General features: G+C 36.2%; 1 long non-coding RNA gene across 1 annotated transcript in view; it reads right to left on the reverse strand.

Moving 5' to 3' along the window:
- Positions 1-18720, reverse strand: part of B230209E15Rik (RIKEN cDNA B230209E15 gene) — an 85918-nt gene that overhangs the window by 42241 nt on the left and 24957 nt on the right. The gene's annotated exons all lie outside the window — the stretch shown is intronic.

The raw sequence follows: 18720 nt of genomic DNA on the forward strand, positions 1-18720 counted from the left end.
TAGACTGGACCAGAAAAGAAATTCCTCCCGACACATAATAATCAGAACATCAAATGCACTAAATAAAGATAGAATACTAAAAGCAGTAAGGGAAAAAGGTCAAGTAACATATAAAGGCAAGCCTATCAGAATTACACCAGATTTTTCACCAGAGACTATGAAAGCCAGAAGAGCCTGGACAGATGTTATACAGACACTAAGAGAACACAAACTGCAGCCCAAGCTACTATACCCAGCCAAACTCTCAATTATCATAGAGGGAGAAACCAAAGTATTCCACGACAAAACCAAATTCACGCATTATCTCTCCACGAATCCAGCCCTTCAAAGGATAATAACAGAAAAAAACCAATACAAGAACGGGAACAACGCCCTAGAAAAAACAAGAAGGTAATCCCTCAACAAACCTAAAAGAAGACAGCCACAAGAACAGAATGCCACCTTTAACAACTAAAATAACAGGAAGCAACAATTACTTTTCCTTAATATCTCTTAACATCAATGGTCTCAACTCGCCAATAAAAAGACATAGACTAACAAACTGGCTACACAAACAAGACCCAACATTTTGCTGCTTACAGGAAACTCATCTCAGAGAAAAAGATAGACACTACCTCAGAATGAAAGGCTGGAAAACAATTTTCCAAGCAAATGGTATGAAGAAACAAGCAGGAGTAGCCATCCTAATATCTGATAAGATTGACTTCCAACCCAAAGTCATCAAAAAAGACAAGGAGGGACACTTCATTCTCATCAAAGGTAAAATCCTCCAAGAGGAACTCTCAATTCTGAATATCTATGCTCCAAATACAAGAGCAGCCACATTCACTAAAGAAACTTTAGTAAAGCTCAAAGCACACATTGCGCCTCACACAATAATATTGGGAGACTTCAACACACCACTTTCACCAATGGACAGATCATGGAAACAGAAACTAAACAGGGACACACTGAAACTAACAGAAGTGATGAAACAAATGGATCTGACAGATATCTACAGAACATTTTACCCTAAAACAAAAGGATATACCTTCTTCTCAGCACCTCATGGTACCTTCTCCAAAATTGACCACATAATAGGTCACAAATCAGGCCTCAACAGATTCAAAAATATTGAAATTGTCCCATGTATCCTATCAGATCACCATGCACTAAGGCTGATCTTCAATAACAAAATAAATAACAGAAAGCCAACATTCACATGGAAACTGAACAACACTCTTCTCAATGATACCTTGGTCAAGGAAGGAATAAAGAAAGAAATTAAAGACTTTTTAGAGTTTAATGAAAATGAAGCCACAACGTACCCAAACCTTTGGGACACAATGAAAGCATTTCTAAGAGGGAAACTCATAGCTATGAGTGCCTTCAAGAAAAAAACGGGAGAGAGCACATACTAGCAGCTTGACAACACATCTAAAAGCTCTAGAAAAAAAGGAAGCAAATTCACCCAAGAGGAGTAGACGGCAGGAAATAATCAAACTCAGGGGTGAAATCAACCAAGTGGAAACAAGAAGAACTATTCAAAGAATTAACCAAACGAGGAGTTGGTTCTTTGAGAAAATCAACAAGATAGATAAACCCTTAGCTAGACTCACTAAAGGGCACAGGGACAAAATCCTAATTAACAAAATCAGAAATGAAAAGGGAGACATAACAACAGATCCTGAAGAAATCCAAAACACCATCAGATCCTTCTACAAAAGGCTATACTCAACAAAACTGGAAAACCTGGACGAAATGGACAAATTTCTGGACAGATACCAGGTACCAAAGTTGAATCAGGATCAAGTTGACCTTCTAAACAGTCCCATATCCCCTAAAGAAATAGAAGCAGTTATTAATAGTCTCCCAGCCAAAAAAAGCCCAGGACCAGACGGGTTTAGTGCAGAGTTCTATCAGACCTTCAAAGAAGATCTAACTCCAGTTCTGCACAAACTTTTTCACAAGATAGAAGTAGAAGGTATTCTACCCAACTCATTTTATGAAGCCACTATTACTCTGATACCTAAACCACAGAAAGATCCAACAAAGATAGAGAACTTCAGACCAATTTCTCTTATGAACATCGATGCAAAAATCCTTAATAAAATTCTCGCTAACCGAATCCAAGAACACATTAAAGCAATCATCCATCCTGACAAAGTAGGTTTTATTCCAGGGATGCAGGGATGGTTTAATATACGAAAATCCATCAATGTAATCCATTATATAAACAAACTCAAAGACAAAAACCACATGATCATCTCGTTAGATGCAGAAAAAGCATTTGACAAGATCCAACACCCATTCATGATAAAAGTTCTGGAAAGATCAGGAATTCAAGGCCAATACCTAAACATGATAAAAGCAATCTACAGCAAACCAGTAGCCAACATCAAAGTAAATGGAGAGAAGCTGGAAGCAATCCCACTAAAATCAGGGACTAGACAAGGCTGCCCACTTTCTCCCTACCTTTTCAACATAGTACTTGAAGTATTAGCCAGAGCAATTCGACAACAAAAGGAGATCAAGGGGATACAAATTGGAAAAGAGGAAGTCAAAATATCACTTTTTGCAGATGATATGATAGTATATATAAGTGACCCTAAAAATTCCAACAGAGAACTCCTAAACCTGATAAACAGCTTCGGTGAAGTAGCTGGATATAAAATAAACTCAAACAAGTCAATGGCCTTTCTCTACACAAAGAATAAACAGGCTGAGAAAGAAATTAGGGAAACAACACCCTTCTCAATAGCCACAAATAATATAAAATATCTCGGCGTGACTCTAACGAAGGAAGTGAAAGATCTGTATGATAAAAACTTCAAGTCCCTGAAGAAAGAAATTAAAGAAGATCTCAGAAGATGGAAAGATCTCCCATGCTCATGGATTGGCAGGACCAACATTGTAAAAATGGCTATCTTGCCAAAAGCAATCTACAGATTCAATGCAATCCCCATTAAAATTCCAACTCAATTCTTCAACGAATTAGAAGGAGCAATTTGCAAATTCATCTGGAATAACAAAAAACCGAGGATAGCAAAAACTCTTCTCAAGGATAAAAGAACCTCTGGTGGAATCACCATGCCTGACCTAAAGCTTTACTACAGAGCAATTGTGATAAAAACTGCATGGTACTGGTATAGAGACAGACAAGTGGACCAATGGAATAGAATTGAATACCCAGAATTGAACCCACACACCTATGGTCACTTGATCTTCGACAAGGGAGCCAAAACCATCCAGTGGAAGAAAGACAGCATTTTCAACAATTGGTGCTGGCACAACTGGTTGTTATCATGTAGAAGAATGCGAATCGATCCATACTTATCTCCTTGTACTAAGGTCAAATCTAAGTGGATCAAGGAACTTCACATAAAACCAGAGACACTGAAACTTATAGAGGAGAAAGTGGGGAAAAGCCTTGAAGATATGGGCACAGGGGAAAAATTCCTGAACAGAACAGCAATGGCTTGTGCTGTAAGAATACTACTTTTCATTCAGTTCAAAAATGTAAATAAAATATTGATACTAAATTTTGTAGATTTAAAATCCTTCCTCCAGGAATCTTCAGCTAAAATTACTATAAAGGCACACATTTCTATCACTGACACTCACAGTTTAAATATTAGGGACTCAACAATTATCTGCTTTTATATATTTGTACTTTGTACAGAAAGAAAAAAAAGGCTTTTGTGATCTTTCTCAGGCATCTTGTTAGCTTTCACATATAGAATACACAATAAAGCTTCCAAGAATTGTACTAAAACCTCTTGTCTTTTCATCCATTTCCAACTAAAATTCCATGCATAGCTATTCAGATGCACATTCATTTCTCTTAAAGAGCCCCACAATCTGATAAATCCTCAAAGTTTAGCATTACGTTAGATACATAGAAGTAAAAAGAATACACATGATGGTTAGAAAAATAAGAGAAATTACTGAGTCACCGCCCTATAGTTAAGTAAATATTTACCAGGACAATAAAGATGATAAACCTGATAAAGATTTTGAAAGAATATTATCTGTTCTAAACAAATGTTAAGAAGTTCAAGACAGGTGAGAAACCAATAGTAACTATAAATCAGAAAAAATAAAGCATGACTAATTCAATCTATTATTATCAATTGGTTCTTCTACATATCAATATATAGATAAAATTAAATGAAATAGAGGCTCTTAAATTAGGCACAAGAACGGAGTAGTGAATTTTATGAAATGACCACAGAACATATAAAACCCATAGGATGGTAATTAATAATTACTATTTATAAAGTCATGATACTAAACATTTATTAACACAACACAATACACATAACTAGCATTATATCATGGATGGAAACTGGGTGGTGGTTGGAATCCTTAGTAAATTGATAGGCAAAGTTGATATTCAAAAAAGAATAGCTTGTCCTATATTAACCATTTTAATTGAAGTATATGCAAACTCTTTGCTTTGACTGTCCTTAAAGAATGAATTCAGCAGATATGTAATTATGAATATAGAACTATATTTCTTCCCAAGAGTAACAATTTAAAACTATGTTAGAACTTTGATTGATTACTAGTGTAAAACATCTAAGACTGTTGATTTTACCAATATGATAATAAAGGAGAATTGCAATATTTGATATTTAGTATTATCAGAAGGCACTGACATACCAGGTAATGGGATGTCAGAAAATATTTCAGAAAATTTCATAGTGACAAGGGAGAACTATTGTCATAATATAAAAATCCTTTATAGATCTGGTCCGCTAAAGCAGATTGAGGAGCAACAAGTTGCCTGTCAGTGTCAGATACTGAAGCCTGATGCAATACTCCATCTTTGCTGATGAAGCAGAACTCCAAGGCTTAGTGCTGAATGGTAGCTCTAAAAACTGAAGCAATGAACAGAAACAATATCAAATACCTTGCACAGCAAATAGGAGCAGTTTCATTCAGAGAAGAAATGTGAAGAATCATAGCAAGTTACCTGACCATGATGACGTTTTCTTTTCATTTTCATTTGCAGATTTCCAGAGCAACCCTCCTTCTCTGAGAAGCAGCTTACAGTCAATCTCTGGCAAAAGTCTGGCCTGACCTGCTAGCTAAACACCAACCAGGAGCATTACTGGAAAATATTCATGTGAATACGTTTCTTTAGTTCTGGCTGACGCAGAATGGCTTTGTATAGTTAGGAAAATAGAGAAAAGATTTTTGACCAATGAGGAGAGAGATCACAAAAATGACGAAGAAAGCAAAGCCTGTTTGTTACCATGGAGATTTTGCCATCAAAGCTCCTCTATCTCTTCTCCCTCCTCCCTGCCTGTTGCATCAGGAACAAAAATAAAGATGAAATAGAAGGTGAAAGAGCAAAATATTATGTATTTATTCTTTGGTTACTGGCTCTAAATAAAAAAGAAAAAACTGACCTTTACTTATTTGCCTTTGATCCTGGATTTGATTAAAAGTACCTATAACAGAGCCTCCATTTCTTTCTGGGGACATCAGCTTGTAAAAAAATGGCTATCAAATGCACACCAGTGCTGAACCTTTATTAATCTTCCTGTGCTAATATTCTGAATTGATATACTTATTTGGAAATTTTCGCCAATGTTTATTCATATGTTTTTGCACATTACAACTGGCAAAAAATGCACTTAAATTATCTAAAGGCATACTTGTTTCAATTTCATAAAGCTATTTACCACATAATACACCATATCTTTAATTATAACAATGGTGAAAAATATGAACTGGAGATTATTTTAGAAAAGAAATATCCAAAACCTAGATATAGTACAATCATTTTGTTGTATGTGTATACATGTGTGGTTTTAGATATGAATAAAATTAAATTATTTATATATATACATATATATATATACATACATATATATACATACATATACATATACATACATATATATATATATATATATATATATATATATATATATATATATGCTGTATTTGGGAACTTACAGAATTGTTATTAAGATACCATTATTCTGTAAATATTTAACTTAAAGTTCATATGTAATAAAATGTGTTAAAATATACCTGTTACATACAATATATTTGGTTGACCCACAATATCTATACCTAATAATGTACAGCCAATAAATATAATCTCATTTTAATACACATATATTCCTTTTGACACTGTTAATATGTGCTGAGATGCAGAGAGACCTACAGGAGCATTAGTACCACCTGATGCTAATCTTTTATGAATACATATTTTACCTGTCTAGCAGTTCATCAAATGCCAACAGTTACTCCAATTTTCTTTAATTCCAACTCTGATGCCTTCCTGACAATTTGTCATCAAGTTTCAACGTTAGATTTTGTACACTTAATTGAAATTTTAGAAGAAATGACTGTTTTTATGCTGTTGACCTGTGAGAAGAACATGTATAGCTTAAAAAAAAATAAGCAACACTGAAGACTCTGCCATACCCTCCACATCATAAATCCACCAATCTTTTGACAAAGTACAGACCTGCACTGAATATACTTTCCAATTATCTTCAACTTTCTTTCCATTGAGAAGCAATAATTTTTATTGACCGGTAGAAATACATACCATGGTTGTCATTCTGCATTCGCCAGAGTTTTTTAATGTTAATGGCTAAAAATTTACTATGGTATCAAATAATTTAAGCTTCAAAATAGGATAGAATATACTTATTCAATAAATTATAAATGAATAAAACATATTAATAAGAAGAATTATATTAATCGCTTTTATCATGTTTCTCATCCTGTTATATAAAGTCCTCCTGACTTTAACTAATACTTTTCCACACAACCCTCATAGAGTTAGGTCCCTCATTTTCTTCCATTCATTCAAATTTGTTTTACTTGTTTGTTTTTTTTTATGTTTTGTGATGTTTTGGAGGGAGACTTCTCTTCACACAAGTTCTCAATCATTTTTATTAGCGTTGTTTGTTTTTTAATACATCACAGTATAGAGTCTAAGGACATATGAGGATTAAGTGAGAAACAGATATGCAAATATACCTAGGTCCATGTGCTATCTGTTTCTTGTTCTTCTTCATTGTTCCAATGTCAGTTAATGGCATTCTGACTCATAAAGTAAATGCCCATTAACACAGATCAGATGTTAGCTATGTCCACAACATTGGTGAAATTTTTTCACTAGATATTATGCAGGCCATTTAGCCTTACAAATCAAAGATTTTGATATTGAGTTGGGGTTTACACTTCTTTTTAAGTTCCTGTAGAGAAAAGCCCCCCCCCAAAAACTGATATGTCAGTATGCACATTCTATTTAAGCTCTTATTTAGCCTCTTGTTTTTAGTGAGTTGTGTATGTGTTATCATTAGCAGTGACATTTTTGAAGATTCCTCTTTGCAGAATATGAGAACAAACAAATATATACAGCCAAATATTAAGCCGAGCATAGAAGAAGAAGAGAGAGAGAGAGGAGAAGAAGAAGAAGAAGAAGAAGAAGAAGAAGAAGAAGAAGAAGAAGAAGAAGAAGAAGAAGAAGAAGAAGAAGAAGAAGAAGAAGAAGAAGAAAAAGAAGAAGAAGGAGGAGGAGGAGGAGGAGGAGAAGAAGGAGAAGAGAAGGAGAAGGAGAAGGAGAAGGAGAAGGAGAAGGAGAAGAGAAGGAGAAGGAGAAGGAGAAGGAGAAGGAGAAGGAGAAGGAGAAGGAGAAGGAGAAGGAAAGAGAAGAGGAGAGGAGAAGAGAAGAGAAGAGAAGAGAAGAGAAGAGAAGAGGGAGAGAACTTAGAAAATACATCTCTAAAGTGGATGTCTTCATCAAGTCCCTCCACTCAGAATTCTGGAACCTTGATGGAAATATAGGAAGAAAGAATGTTAAAGTCAAAAGTGATGGGTGATGAGCCGGGCATTGGTGATGCACACCTTTAATCCCAGCACTCGGGAGGCAGAGACAGGCAGATTTCTGAGTTCCAAGCCAGCTTGGTCTACAGAGTAAGTTCCAGGACAGCAGGGTTAAACCGAGAAACCCTGTGTCCAAAAACAAACAAACAAACAAAAAGAGAAAACAAAAAACAAACAAAAAAGCACAGAAACAAACAACAACAACAAAAAAAAAAATGTGATGGGTGATACCAAAAAACTAGGCTCACTAAGCCAAAACAGAAATGTTCACATGAACTCATAGATACTCATAGATACTGGATCAGTAACCACATGCATACATGAGTCATCACTAGTTCCTCTGGATATATATATATATATATATATATATATATATATATATATATATATATATATATATTTATATATATAATTTATTTGTTTCATTTACTTATTTACATTTAAAATGTTGCCTCCTCCAAGGCCCTCTCTCAGAGTTTCTCCCTTCCTCCTGTTCTCTTACCTCTGGCAGGACAGATCTGCCCCTATTCCTCTAACCTGGTGGATCAAGTTTCCACAGTATCTGTTATACCCTTGTTCTCCGATGAGACATGTGGCAGCCCTCTGCTTCATATGTGACTGGAGATTGCCACTGTATGCTCTTTGTTTGGTTGTTCTGACAGAAGTTTACAGTACTCCAGGTTATCTGACACTGTTGGTCTTCCTCTGGGGTTGCCATCTCCTTGATTGACTTCTATTCTTCCCATAATTCTTCTTCAGACCTCTGTCCAATTTTTGTCTCTGGGTATCTGCATCTGTCTCAGTTACCTGCTGGTTTGAGCCTCCCAGAGAGCCATTATACTATGCTTCTGTCTGTAAGCACACTGTAGGATCATTAGCGGTGAGAGGGATGCCTATGATGTACAGACAATTCAAACATTTGTTCCTAAAAACACAAGACTTTCTACAGTCATCTATTAGGCTGTTCATAACTGGTCTGCCACTCTGCCTTACTGTACCATTCTGCCTAAAGATTTCTGGTTTTGCCTCTGATCTGTATCTATACCCTTTAGCTATTGTTCCAAGTATCCCCTCTCTTCCTCCTACTGTGACACCTCCTACTTTCTCCTCCTGTTCATTTGCAATCAGTTTTGATTTTTTTTTTTTTGAGGTGTAATTTTTAGAAGAGAGATTCTCTCAACAAATGAGACTAATATAATCGTTCTATGTCCTATTTTTATTTTGAAACTAAATCTCTCTCTTTGCAGCCCTCCTGTTCAGGTTCTCACTAAGTAGACCAGACTTGCCTTAAATTCATGTCATCTTCCTAACCATTACTAGAATTACTAGATTTAAAAGAATTAAAAGGCTGTATCATCACTCCATGCAAAGAAGATCATTGATAGCATGCTAGTGTAGCTTTTATAGCATTGATAGTATAGTTTAATATCAACTTGACACAAGAAGGAGTGATCTGAATGAAGGGAGCCTCATCTAACAAACTGCCTACATATTTGGGCCATATAGAAGCCAGAAGGGCATTTTTAAAATTAGTGTTTGATATAGTTAATTGTATGTGTTGATACCCTGGGAAATGGAGTCCTTAATATCATAAGAAAGAAAGCAGGCCAAACAAGGCAGGAATAGCGATAACCCTCCAATTTTTTGTACACAGGATCCTATGGAATTCCCTATACTTTAGATCAAAGGTATAGTAAAGGAACTATAGCCAGCATGGCAAACATGGCTGTGGCAGGCCTGCTCATATACCATCAGCTGTTTTTTTCTTCCTTTTAATTGAAGGGTGATGCTTAAAAGAGAGATATTGTCAAAAACTGAGACAATAAGTAATCCATCTTTGTCTATTTTTCTTTTAACTCTCAAAAACTCTCTTTTCATCCCTCCTATTCAAGTACTCACTAAGTAGATCAGACTTGCCTTGAACTTACAGATATCTGCCAATCTCTATATACAGAAAGCTAGGAATAAAGTTGTGTACCACCACACCATGCCAAGAAGAGCCTTGATAGCATGCTGTATAGTTTAATATCAACTTTACAAAAGGTAGAGTCCTTGTGCATTAATTAACAAATTTTCTCCATATTTAGGCTGTATGTAAGTTAGTGGAAATACTTTTACGTTAGATATTGATGGGTGATTAATGTATCTAATCATAATTTTTGCCTCTCTGGGGATGGGAGTCCTGAATTTCATGAGAAAGATATTAGGCCAAACAATCCATGAGCAGCAAGCCAGTAAGCAATACCCTCCATGGGTTTTTCTCGGGATCTAATGGTGTTCCCTATCCTTTAGATCAAAGGATAGTGAAGGAACCCTAGCCAGCATGCAAACATGTCTCTTGTAGGCCTGTTCCTGTCTTCCATTACCTCACACTTGCTGAAAGATATTAGGTTGCATTCCTAAAACTAGCCACCAAAGGATACAACATTATTTGGAAAATTCTTCCTCCAGTGGCTCAATATTAAAATCTATCTATCAAAGTATTGAAGTCCAGCTCACCTAATTAACATACCCAATTGAAATTAAATATTTAATTGCAATACAGGGATTGCCATTTTTTTCCTTATAAGTTCATTTGCCTATGAGTCACCCGAGCCTCCTCTCTATCCAAAGAGAGTCTTTCTTTTTGTCCCTTACCTCAACAACTATTCTTCTCCCAAATCCTTTTACCTGTATAGAATGGACAGTGAAAGATAAAAAAAGAGACAATATAATTTTCTCTGAGGTCTGTCTCCACTTAAATATACACTAAAAAAGCTTTAGGTGCCTGTAGCCTGATATTGTACCTGGCTAACCTGGTTTATATCCTGTCTATCCCTACTAAAGCACACATATTTCCCTGGGCCTTTCTCATTATAACTCTTGGATGCCACATGAAGCTTCCTGCTCACAAGTGCCATTTTTCCAAAGTGCTGTGATGACACCCATGCATTATACCATCATATAAGATGTTTATGTATATTTCAGTATCCTACACAAAGGGTATACAATTTTTGGAAAAGATGTTGAATTACAATCCTGCTTGAGAATTATCTTCTGTAATAACGTATTTCTGAGGAATATACAGATAAACAAAAAATGTAAGAGTTATTAGTTTTATAAAAGAAATATTTAACATATATGCATATTTTTTACAATTCTATGTGTTTATAGAAATTACTGTAGGGCTGCGCAGATGATTGCATGAAAGTGAAATTTAATAATTTTAAAATATTTTGTTCAATAATAATGAATATTGTTTGGACAAATCCACTGCATTCTCTAAAATGAATAGTTATCCAATCATTGTTATGACTATCCTATCCAAATTTCATATGCTTTCTATCATTAAAAACAAATTAGTTCTACTGTGCTGCCAACATGACATACAGGGACTACTCTTTCAATTACTGCACCCAGTGAGGATTAGTGCCAGCTCACCTAGTTTCATGACCATGACATAATCCCTCTGAAATACCTCAGGTAGCTAAGGATAAGAGGTCATCACCCACAAACACAGGCTGCCTCCTTCCACATAGAGTGTTAGGCCAGTATACACCTCTTCATCTGCAACCCCACCATTACTTGTAATTGCTAAACATGTTAGGTGCAAGTCAGGGTCTTTTGAGTGTGGCAATCCACAAGGGGAAGAGATATGTCTTCCACTTCCATAACCTAGGCTAGCTTTCCCAACAACCACAGGTGAAGTGGAGTCCTGGGGAGGAGGATCTTCCCCAGGCCCTCACCACATATGGCAGACAAGTGGTAGTGTCAGCTCTATCACAATAATATCTCAGGGCAACTCACCCAGATTTAATGGAATATGGGTAACCTCTCAGGGCAAAAATCCATGGGAAAATCATGACTGTTTTTCTTCAGCAGACCAATAAATGCCAGTAGTCACTGTGATAATGCCTTACATTCATTAGGCAATCTTCTAACCATACTGGTATGTGACTGGCTTTGTGTTATATAAGAAATTCACACACACACACACACACACACAAAATAGCAGATTTTGCAATTCATGACTGTATCTGCATGTAAATATTTGTGAAATACTCTTTCAATGCTGATTTTTATTACCAGTTGGATGGTCTTCAGGCCATAAAGACTCTATCCAAGAAATATAAACTGCCAAACAGTCTAGTCTAACTAGGTATAAAATAATAGTTTGAGACATCTGGGCACCTTCCCTGCCAGAGGAGAGGTGTCCGACCGGCCTGGGAGGGAATTGCCAGAGCATCTGTGGGAGACATCTTGGTTCCCAGGCTCCATGCAGACTTGTCTGCACAGGTGAGAGTGTGGACTACAGAAGCTAACAGCTTCTGGGACAGGTCCTGTTTCAGGCATTCATCTTCTGCCAGGAGGCTAGTCTGAATGCCAGATATCTGTGCACCTTCCCTGAAAGAGGAGAGCCTGCCTGCAGAGAGTGCTCTGACCACTGAAACTCAGGAGAGAGCTAGTCTCCCAAGTCTGCTGGTAGAGAATAACAAAATCACAAGAGGAATAAGCTCCAGCCAGAGACAACTATAACAACTGACTCCAGAGTTTACCAGATGGTGAAAGGCATACATAAGAATCTTACTAACAGAAAGCAAGACCACTCACCATCATCAGAACCCAGCACTCTCACCTCAGCTAGTCCAGGGCACCCCAACACACCCAAAAACCTAGACCCGAATTTAAAAGCATAGCTCATGATGATGGTAGAAGACATCAAGTAGGTCTTTAATAACTCACTTAAAGAAATACTGGAGAACACTGCTAAAGAGTTGCAAGTCCTTATAGAAAAACAGGAAAACACATCCAAAGAGGTGATGAAAATGAAGCAAACCATACTAGACCTAAAACGGGAAGTAGACACAATAAAGAAAACACAGTGTGAGGCAATGCTGGAGATAGAAACCCTAGGAAAGAAATCTGTAACCATAGATGGGAGCATCGGCAACAGAATACAAGAGATGGAAAAGAGAATCTCAGGTGAAGAAGATTCCGTAGAGAACATCAGCACAACAATCAAATAAAAGGAAAAATGCAAAATGATCTTAACTCAAAATATCCAGGAAATCCAGGACACAATGAGAAGACCAAACCTACAGATAATAGGAGTAGATGAGAATGAAGATTTTCAACTCAAAGGGCCAGCATATATCTTTAAAAAAAATGTAGGAGAAAACTTTCCAAACCTAAAGAAAGAGATACCCATGAACATAAAAGAAGCCTACAGAACTAAAATAGACTGGACCAGAAAATAAATTCTTCTTAACACATAATAATCAGAACAACAAATGCACTAAATAAAGATAGAATATTAAAAGCAGTAAGGGAAAAAGGTCAAATAAAATATAAAGGCAAGACTATCAGAATTACACCAGATTTTTCACCAGAGACTATGAAAAGCAGAAGATCCTCCACAGTTGTTATACAGACACTAAGAGAACACAAATGCTAGGCCAGGCTACTATCCCCAGCCAAACTTTCAATTACCTTAGGGGGAGAAACCAAAGTATTAAACAACAGAACCAAATTCAAACATTATCTTTCTACAAATCCAGCCCTTCAAAGGATAATAACAGAAAAAAAGCAAACAATCAAAATAAAACAAACAAAACAACAACAACAAAAACAATACAAGGACAGAAAACAGGTCCTAAAAAACAAGAAAGTAATCGTACCAACAAACCTAAAAGAAGACAGCCACAAAAACACAATGCAAAATTTGACAACAAAAATAATAGGAAGCAACAATTACTTTTCCTTAATATCTCTCATTATCAATGGATTCAACTCCCCAATAAAAAGACATAGAGTAACAGACTGGCTACAGAAACAGAACCCAACATTTTGGTGCTTACACAAAACCCATCTCAGAGAAAAGGACAGACACAATACCTCAGAATGAAAGGCTGGAAAACAATTTTCCAAGTAAATGATCTGAAGAAACAAGATGGAGTAGCCATCCTAATATCTAATAAAACCGACTTCCAACCCAAAGTCATCAAAAAACAAACAAACAAACAAACAAACAACAAAAAACAAACAAAAAAAACCAAATAGGGGCACTTCATACTCATCAAAGATAAAATCTTCCAAGAGGAACTCTCAATTCTGAATATCTATGCTCCAAATAAAAAGTCAGCCACATTCATTAAAGAAACTTTAGTAAAGCTCAAAGAACACATTGCACCTCACACAATAATAGTGGGAAACTTCAACACACTACTTTCACCAATGGACAGATCATGGAAACAGAAACTAAACAAAGACACAGTGAAACTAACAGAAGTTATGAAACACATGGATCTAACAGATATCTACAGAACATCTTATCCTAAAACAAAAGGATACACCTTTTTCTCACAGGACCGTCTCCAAAATAGACCACATAACTGGTCACAAAACATGTCTCAACAGATACAAAAATATTGAAATTTTCCAATGCATCTCATTAGATCACCATGGACTAAGGCTGATCTTCAATAACAACATAAATAATAGAAAGCCAACATTCACAGTGAAATAGAACAACACTCTTCTCAATGATACCTTGCTCAAGGATGGAAAAAAGAAAGAAACTAAGGACTTTTTAGAGTTTAATGAGAATGAAACCACAACATACCCAAACACATGGGACATAATAAAAGCATTTCTAGGAGGACAACTCATAGCTCTGAGTGCCTCCAAAAAGAAACTAGAGAGAGCACACATTAGCAGCTTGACAACACACCTAAAAGCTCTAGAACAAAATAAAGAAAATTCACCTGAGAGGAATAGACAGCAGGAAATAATCAAATTCAGGGGCAAAATTAACCAAGTGGAAACAGGAAGAGCTATTCAAATAATCAACCAAAGGAGGAGCTGGTTCTTTGAGAAAATCAACAAGATAGATAAACCCTTGGCCAGACTCACTAGAGGGCACAGGGAAAGCATCCAAATGAACAAAATCAGAAATGAAAAGGGAGACATAACAACTGATTCTGAGGAAATCCAAAACACCATCTTATCCATCTACAAAAGTCTATACTCAACAAAACTGGAGAACCTGGAGGAAATATAAAAGTTTCTAGACAGATACCGGGTACCAACAAAGATAGAGAACTTCATACCAATTTTCCCTTATGAATATTGATGCAAAAATTCTCAATAATGTTCTTGCTAACAGAATCCAAGAACACATCAAAACAATCATCCATCCTGACCAAGTAGGTTTCATCCCAGGGATACAGGGATGATTCAATATATGAACATCCATCAACTTAATCCAGTATATAAACAAACTCAAAGACAAAAAAACCACATGATCATCTCCTTAGATGAGTAGAAAGCATTTGACAAAATCCAACACCCATTCATGATAAAAGTCTTGGAAAGATCAGGAATTCAAGGCCCATACCTAAACATGATAAAAGCAATCTACAGCAAAACAGTAGCCAACATCAAAGTAAATGGTGAGAAGCTGGAAGCAATCCCACTAAAATCAGGGACTAGACAAGGCTGCCCACTTTCTCCCTACCTATTCAACATTGTACTTGAAGTTCTAGCCAGAGCAACGAGAAAAGAAAAGGAGATCAAAGGGAGACAAATTGGAAAGGATGAAGTCAAAATATTACTTTTTGCAGATGATATGATAGTATATATAAGTGACCCTAAAAATTCCACTCCTAAACCTGATAAAAAGCTTCAATGAATTTGCTGGATATAAAATTCACTCAAACAAGCCAATGGCCTTTCTCTACACAAAGGATAAATAGGCTGAGAAAAAAATTAGGGAAACAAAACACTTCTCAATAGTCACAAATATTATAAAATACCTTGGCTTTACTCTAACCAAGGAAGTGAAACATCTGTATGATAAGAACTTCAAGTCTCTGAAGAAAGAAATTAAGGAAGATCTCAGGAGATTGAAAGAACTCCCATGCTCATGGATTGGCAGTATCAATATTTAGTAAAAATGGCTATCTTGCCAAAAGCAGTCTACAGATTCAATGCAATCCACATCAAAATTCCTACTCAATTCTTCAACGAATTAGAAAGGGAAATCTGCAAATTCATCTGGAGTAACAAAAAACCTAGGATAGCAAAAACTGTGCTCAATGATAAAAAAAACCCTATGGTGGAATCACCATGCCTGAACTAAATTTGTACTACAGAGCAATTGTGATAAAAACTGCATGTAACTCATATAGTGACAGACAAGTAGAAAAATGGAATAGAATTGAAGACCCAGAAATTAACCCACACACCTATGGTCACTTGATCATGACAAGGGAGCTAAACCATCCAGTGGAAAAACGACAGCATTTTCAACAAATTGTGCTGGCACAACTGGCAGTTATCATGTAGTAGAATGCAAATTGATCCATTCCTATTTCCTTGTACTAAGGTCAAATCTAAGTGGATTAAGGAACTCTACAGAGAACCAGAGACACTGAAACTTCTAGAGGAGAAAGTAGGGAAAAGCCTCTAAGATATGGGTACAGGGGAAAATTTTTCTGAATAGAACAGCAATGGCTTGTGCTGTAAGATTGAGAATCAACAAATGGAACCTCATAAAATTGCAAAGCTTCTGAAAGTCAAAAGACACTATCAATGAGACAAAAAGCCACCAACAGATTGGGAAAGGATCTTTACCTATCCTAAATCAGATAGTGGACAAATATATATATATATATATATAAAACTCCAAAATGTGGACTCCAGAAAACCAAATAACCCCATTAAAAAATGGGGCTCAGAGCTGAACAAAGAATTCTCTCCTGGGGAATACCAAATGGCTGAGAAGCACCTGAAAAAAATGTTCACCATCCTTAAACATCAAGGAAATGCAAATCTAAAGAACCCTGAGTTTCCACCTCACACCAGTCACAGTGGCTAAGGTAAAAAATTCAGGTGACAGCAGATGCTAGCGAGGATGTGGAGAAAGAGGAACACTTCTACATCTTTGGTGGGATTGCAAGCTTGTACAACCATTCTGGAAATCAGTCTGGTGGTTCCTCAGAAAATTGGATATAGTACTACCGGAGGATCCCGCAATACCTCTCCTGGGCATATATCCAGAAAATGTTCCAACCGGTAAGAAGGACACATGCTCCACCATGTTCATAGCAACCTTTTTTATAATAGCCAGAAGCTGGAAAAAACCCAGGTGTCCCTCAACAGAGGAATGGATACAGAAAATGTGGTACATTTACACAATGGAGTACTACACAGCTATTAAAAAGAATGAATTTATGAAATTTCTAGGCAAATGGATGAACCTGGAGGGGATCATCGTAAGTGAGGTAACCCAACCACAAAAGAACTCACATATATATACACACTGATAAATGGATATTAGCCCAAAAACTTAGAATACCCAAGATATAAGATACAATTTGCTAAGCACATGAAGAACACAAGAACACAAGAAGAATGAAGTGGACACTTTGCCCCTTCTTAGAATTGGGAACAAAACACCCACGATTGGAGTTACAGAGACAAAATTTGGAGCAGAGACGAAAGGATGGACCATCTAGAGACTGCCATATCTGGGGATCCATCCCATAATCAGCTTCCAAATGCTGACACCATTGTATACACTAGCAAGATTTTGCTGAAAGGACCCAGATATAGCTGTCTCTTGTGAGACTATGCTGGGGCCTAGCAAACACAGAAGTGGATGCTCACAGTAAGCTTTTGGGTGGATCACAGGACCCCTAATGCAGAAGCTAGCGAAAGTATCTAAGGAGCTAAAGGATTTGTAACCCTATAGCTGGAACAAAAATATGAACTAACCAGTACCCCCTGGAGCTTGTGTCTCTAGTTGCATATGTATCAGAAGATGGCCTAGTGGGCTATCAGTGGAATGAGAGGCCCATTGGTCTTGCAAACTTTATATGCCTCAGTATAGGGGAACACCAGTGCCAAGAAGTGGGAGTGGGTAAGGAAAGCGTGTGTGTGACTTTTGGGATAGCATTGAAAATGTAAATGAAATAAATACCTAATTTAAAAAATTTCTTCCTTTTTCCCCTCTCCCTCCCGTCATAAGATTGAATGCTAATGCCAGTATGCCTGGTTTTAATATGTTTATACTAGAAATAATCTCAGGTCTTAATTTATTTAAGTAAGTCTGTTTCAAAATGATACACCTATTTGCCTGTGTATATTGAAACTGTAACAAATAAACCTATCCATATCAATAGAATTCAAAGTTTTTATTCTCTGTTCTTGTTTCCTCCTGTTTCATTTTTTTTTTCTGTTTCTGACACAAAATCCTAAGAAAGAGAGAACTATGTGCTGTTTCTTCTGATCCCCACATATATAATAAAATATTGGCAGCAGAGGGAACTACTATATGTATTAAAACTGAGAACAGATCAAAACATTACTTAAGACCTTCTACAGTTCAAGAAGTTTATTTCACATTTTCTTACAAAAAAACTTAGACAAACTCCTTTATGTTACTCAGGATGTTTCTATTTCCACTCTATATTACCATGATGTGTTAATGTAAAAATACAACTAACAATAACTACAGAAACTCAAGCTAAACTTTATGAATTCACAAAATTTTATTTTTCTCCAAAAATATATTTACCCACTCATAGCAGTTATAGATTTGTTAGCTTGGGACTTACATCTTAAATTTTCAATACCTGTCAGCCATGTAATATAGATTATGTTACAGAAAGTAAGAGAATTTATATTGATTACAGTAAACCTAGTTTACTCCACATGTCAGGTAATGTTATGAACCATTAAGGGCAAGGTAAATCTGCTAATTTCTGAAACAGTATATTTAGTAACTACCCTTATACACACAGACAAATTTTACCTGCCCCCTTCAGGAAATTATTACTTTTTGCAGTTCTAAGATGTAATTATTGAATTACTGAACAGGTTAAGCCACAAAGAATTTAT

This window comes from Mus musculus, chromosome 7, assembly GCF_000001635.26.
Source record: "Mus musculus strain C57BL/6J chromosome 7, GRCm38.p6 C57BL/6J".
Taxonomy (NCBI): Eukaryota; Metazoa; Chordata; class Mammalia; order Rodentia; family Muridae; genus Mus; species Mus musculus.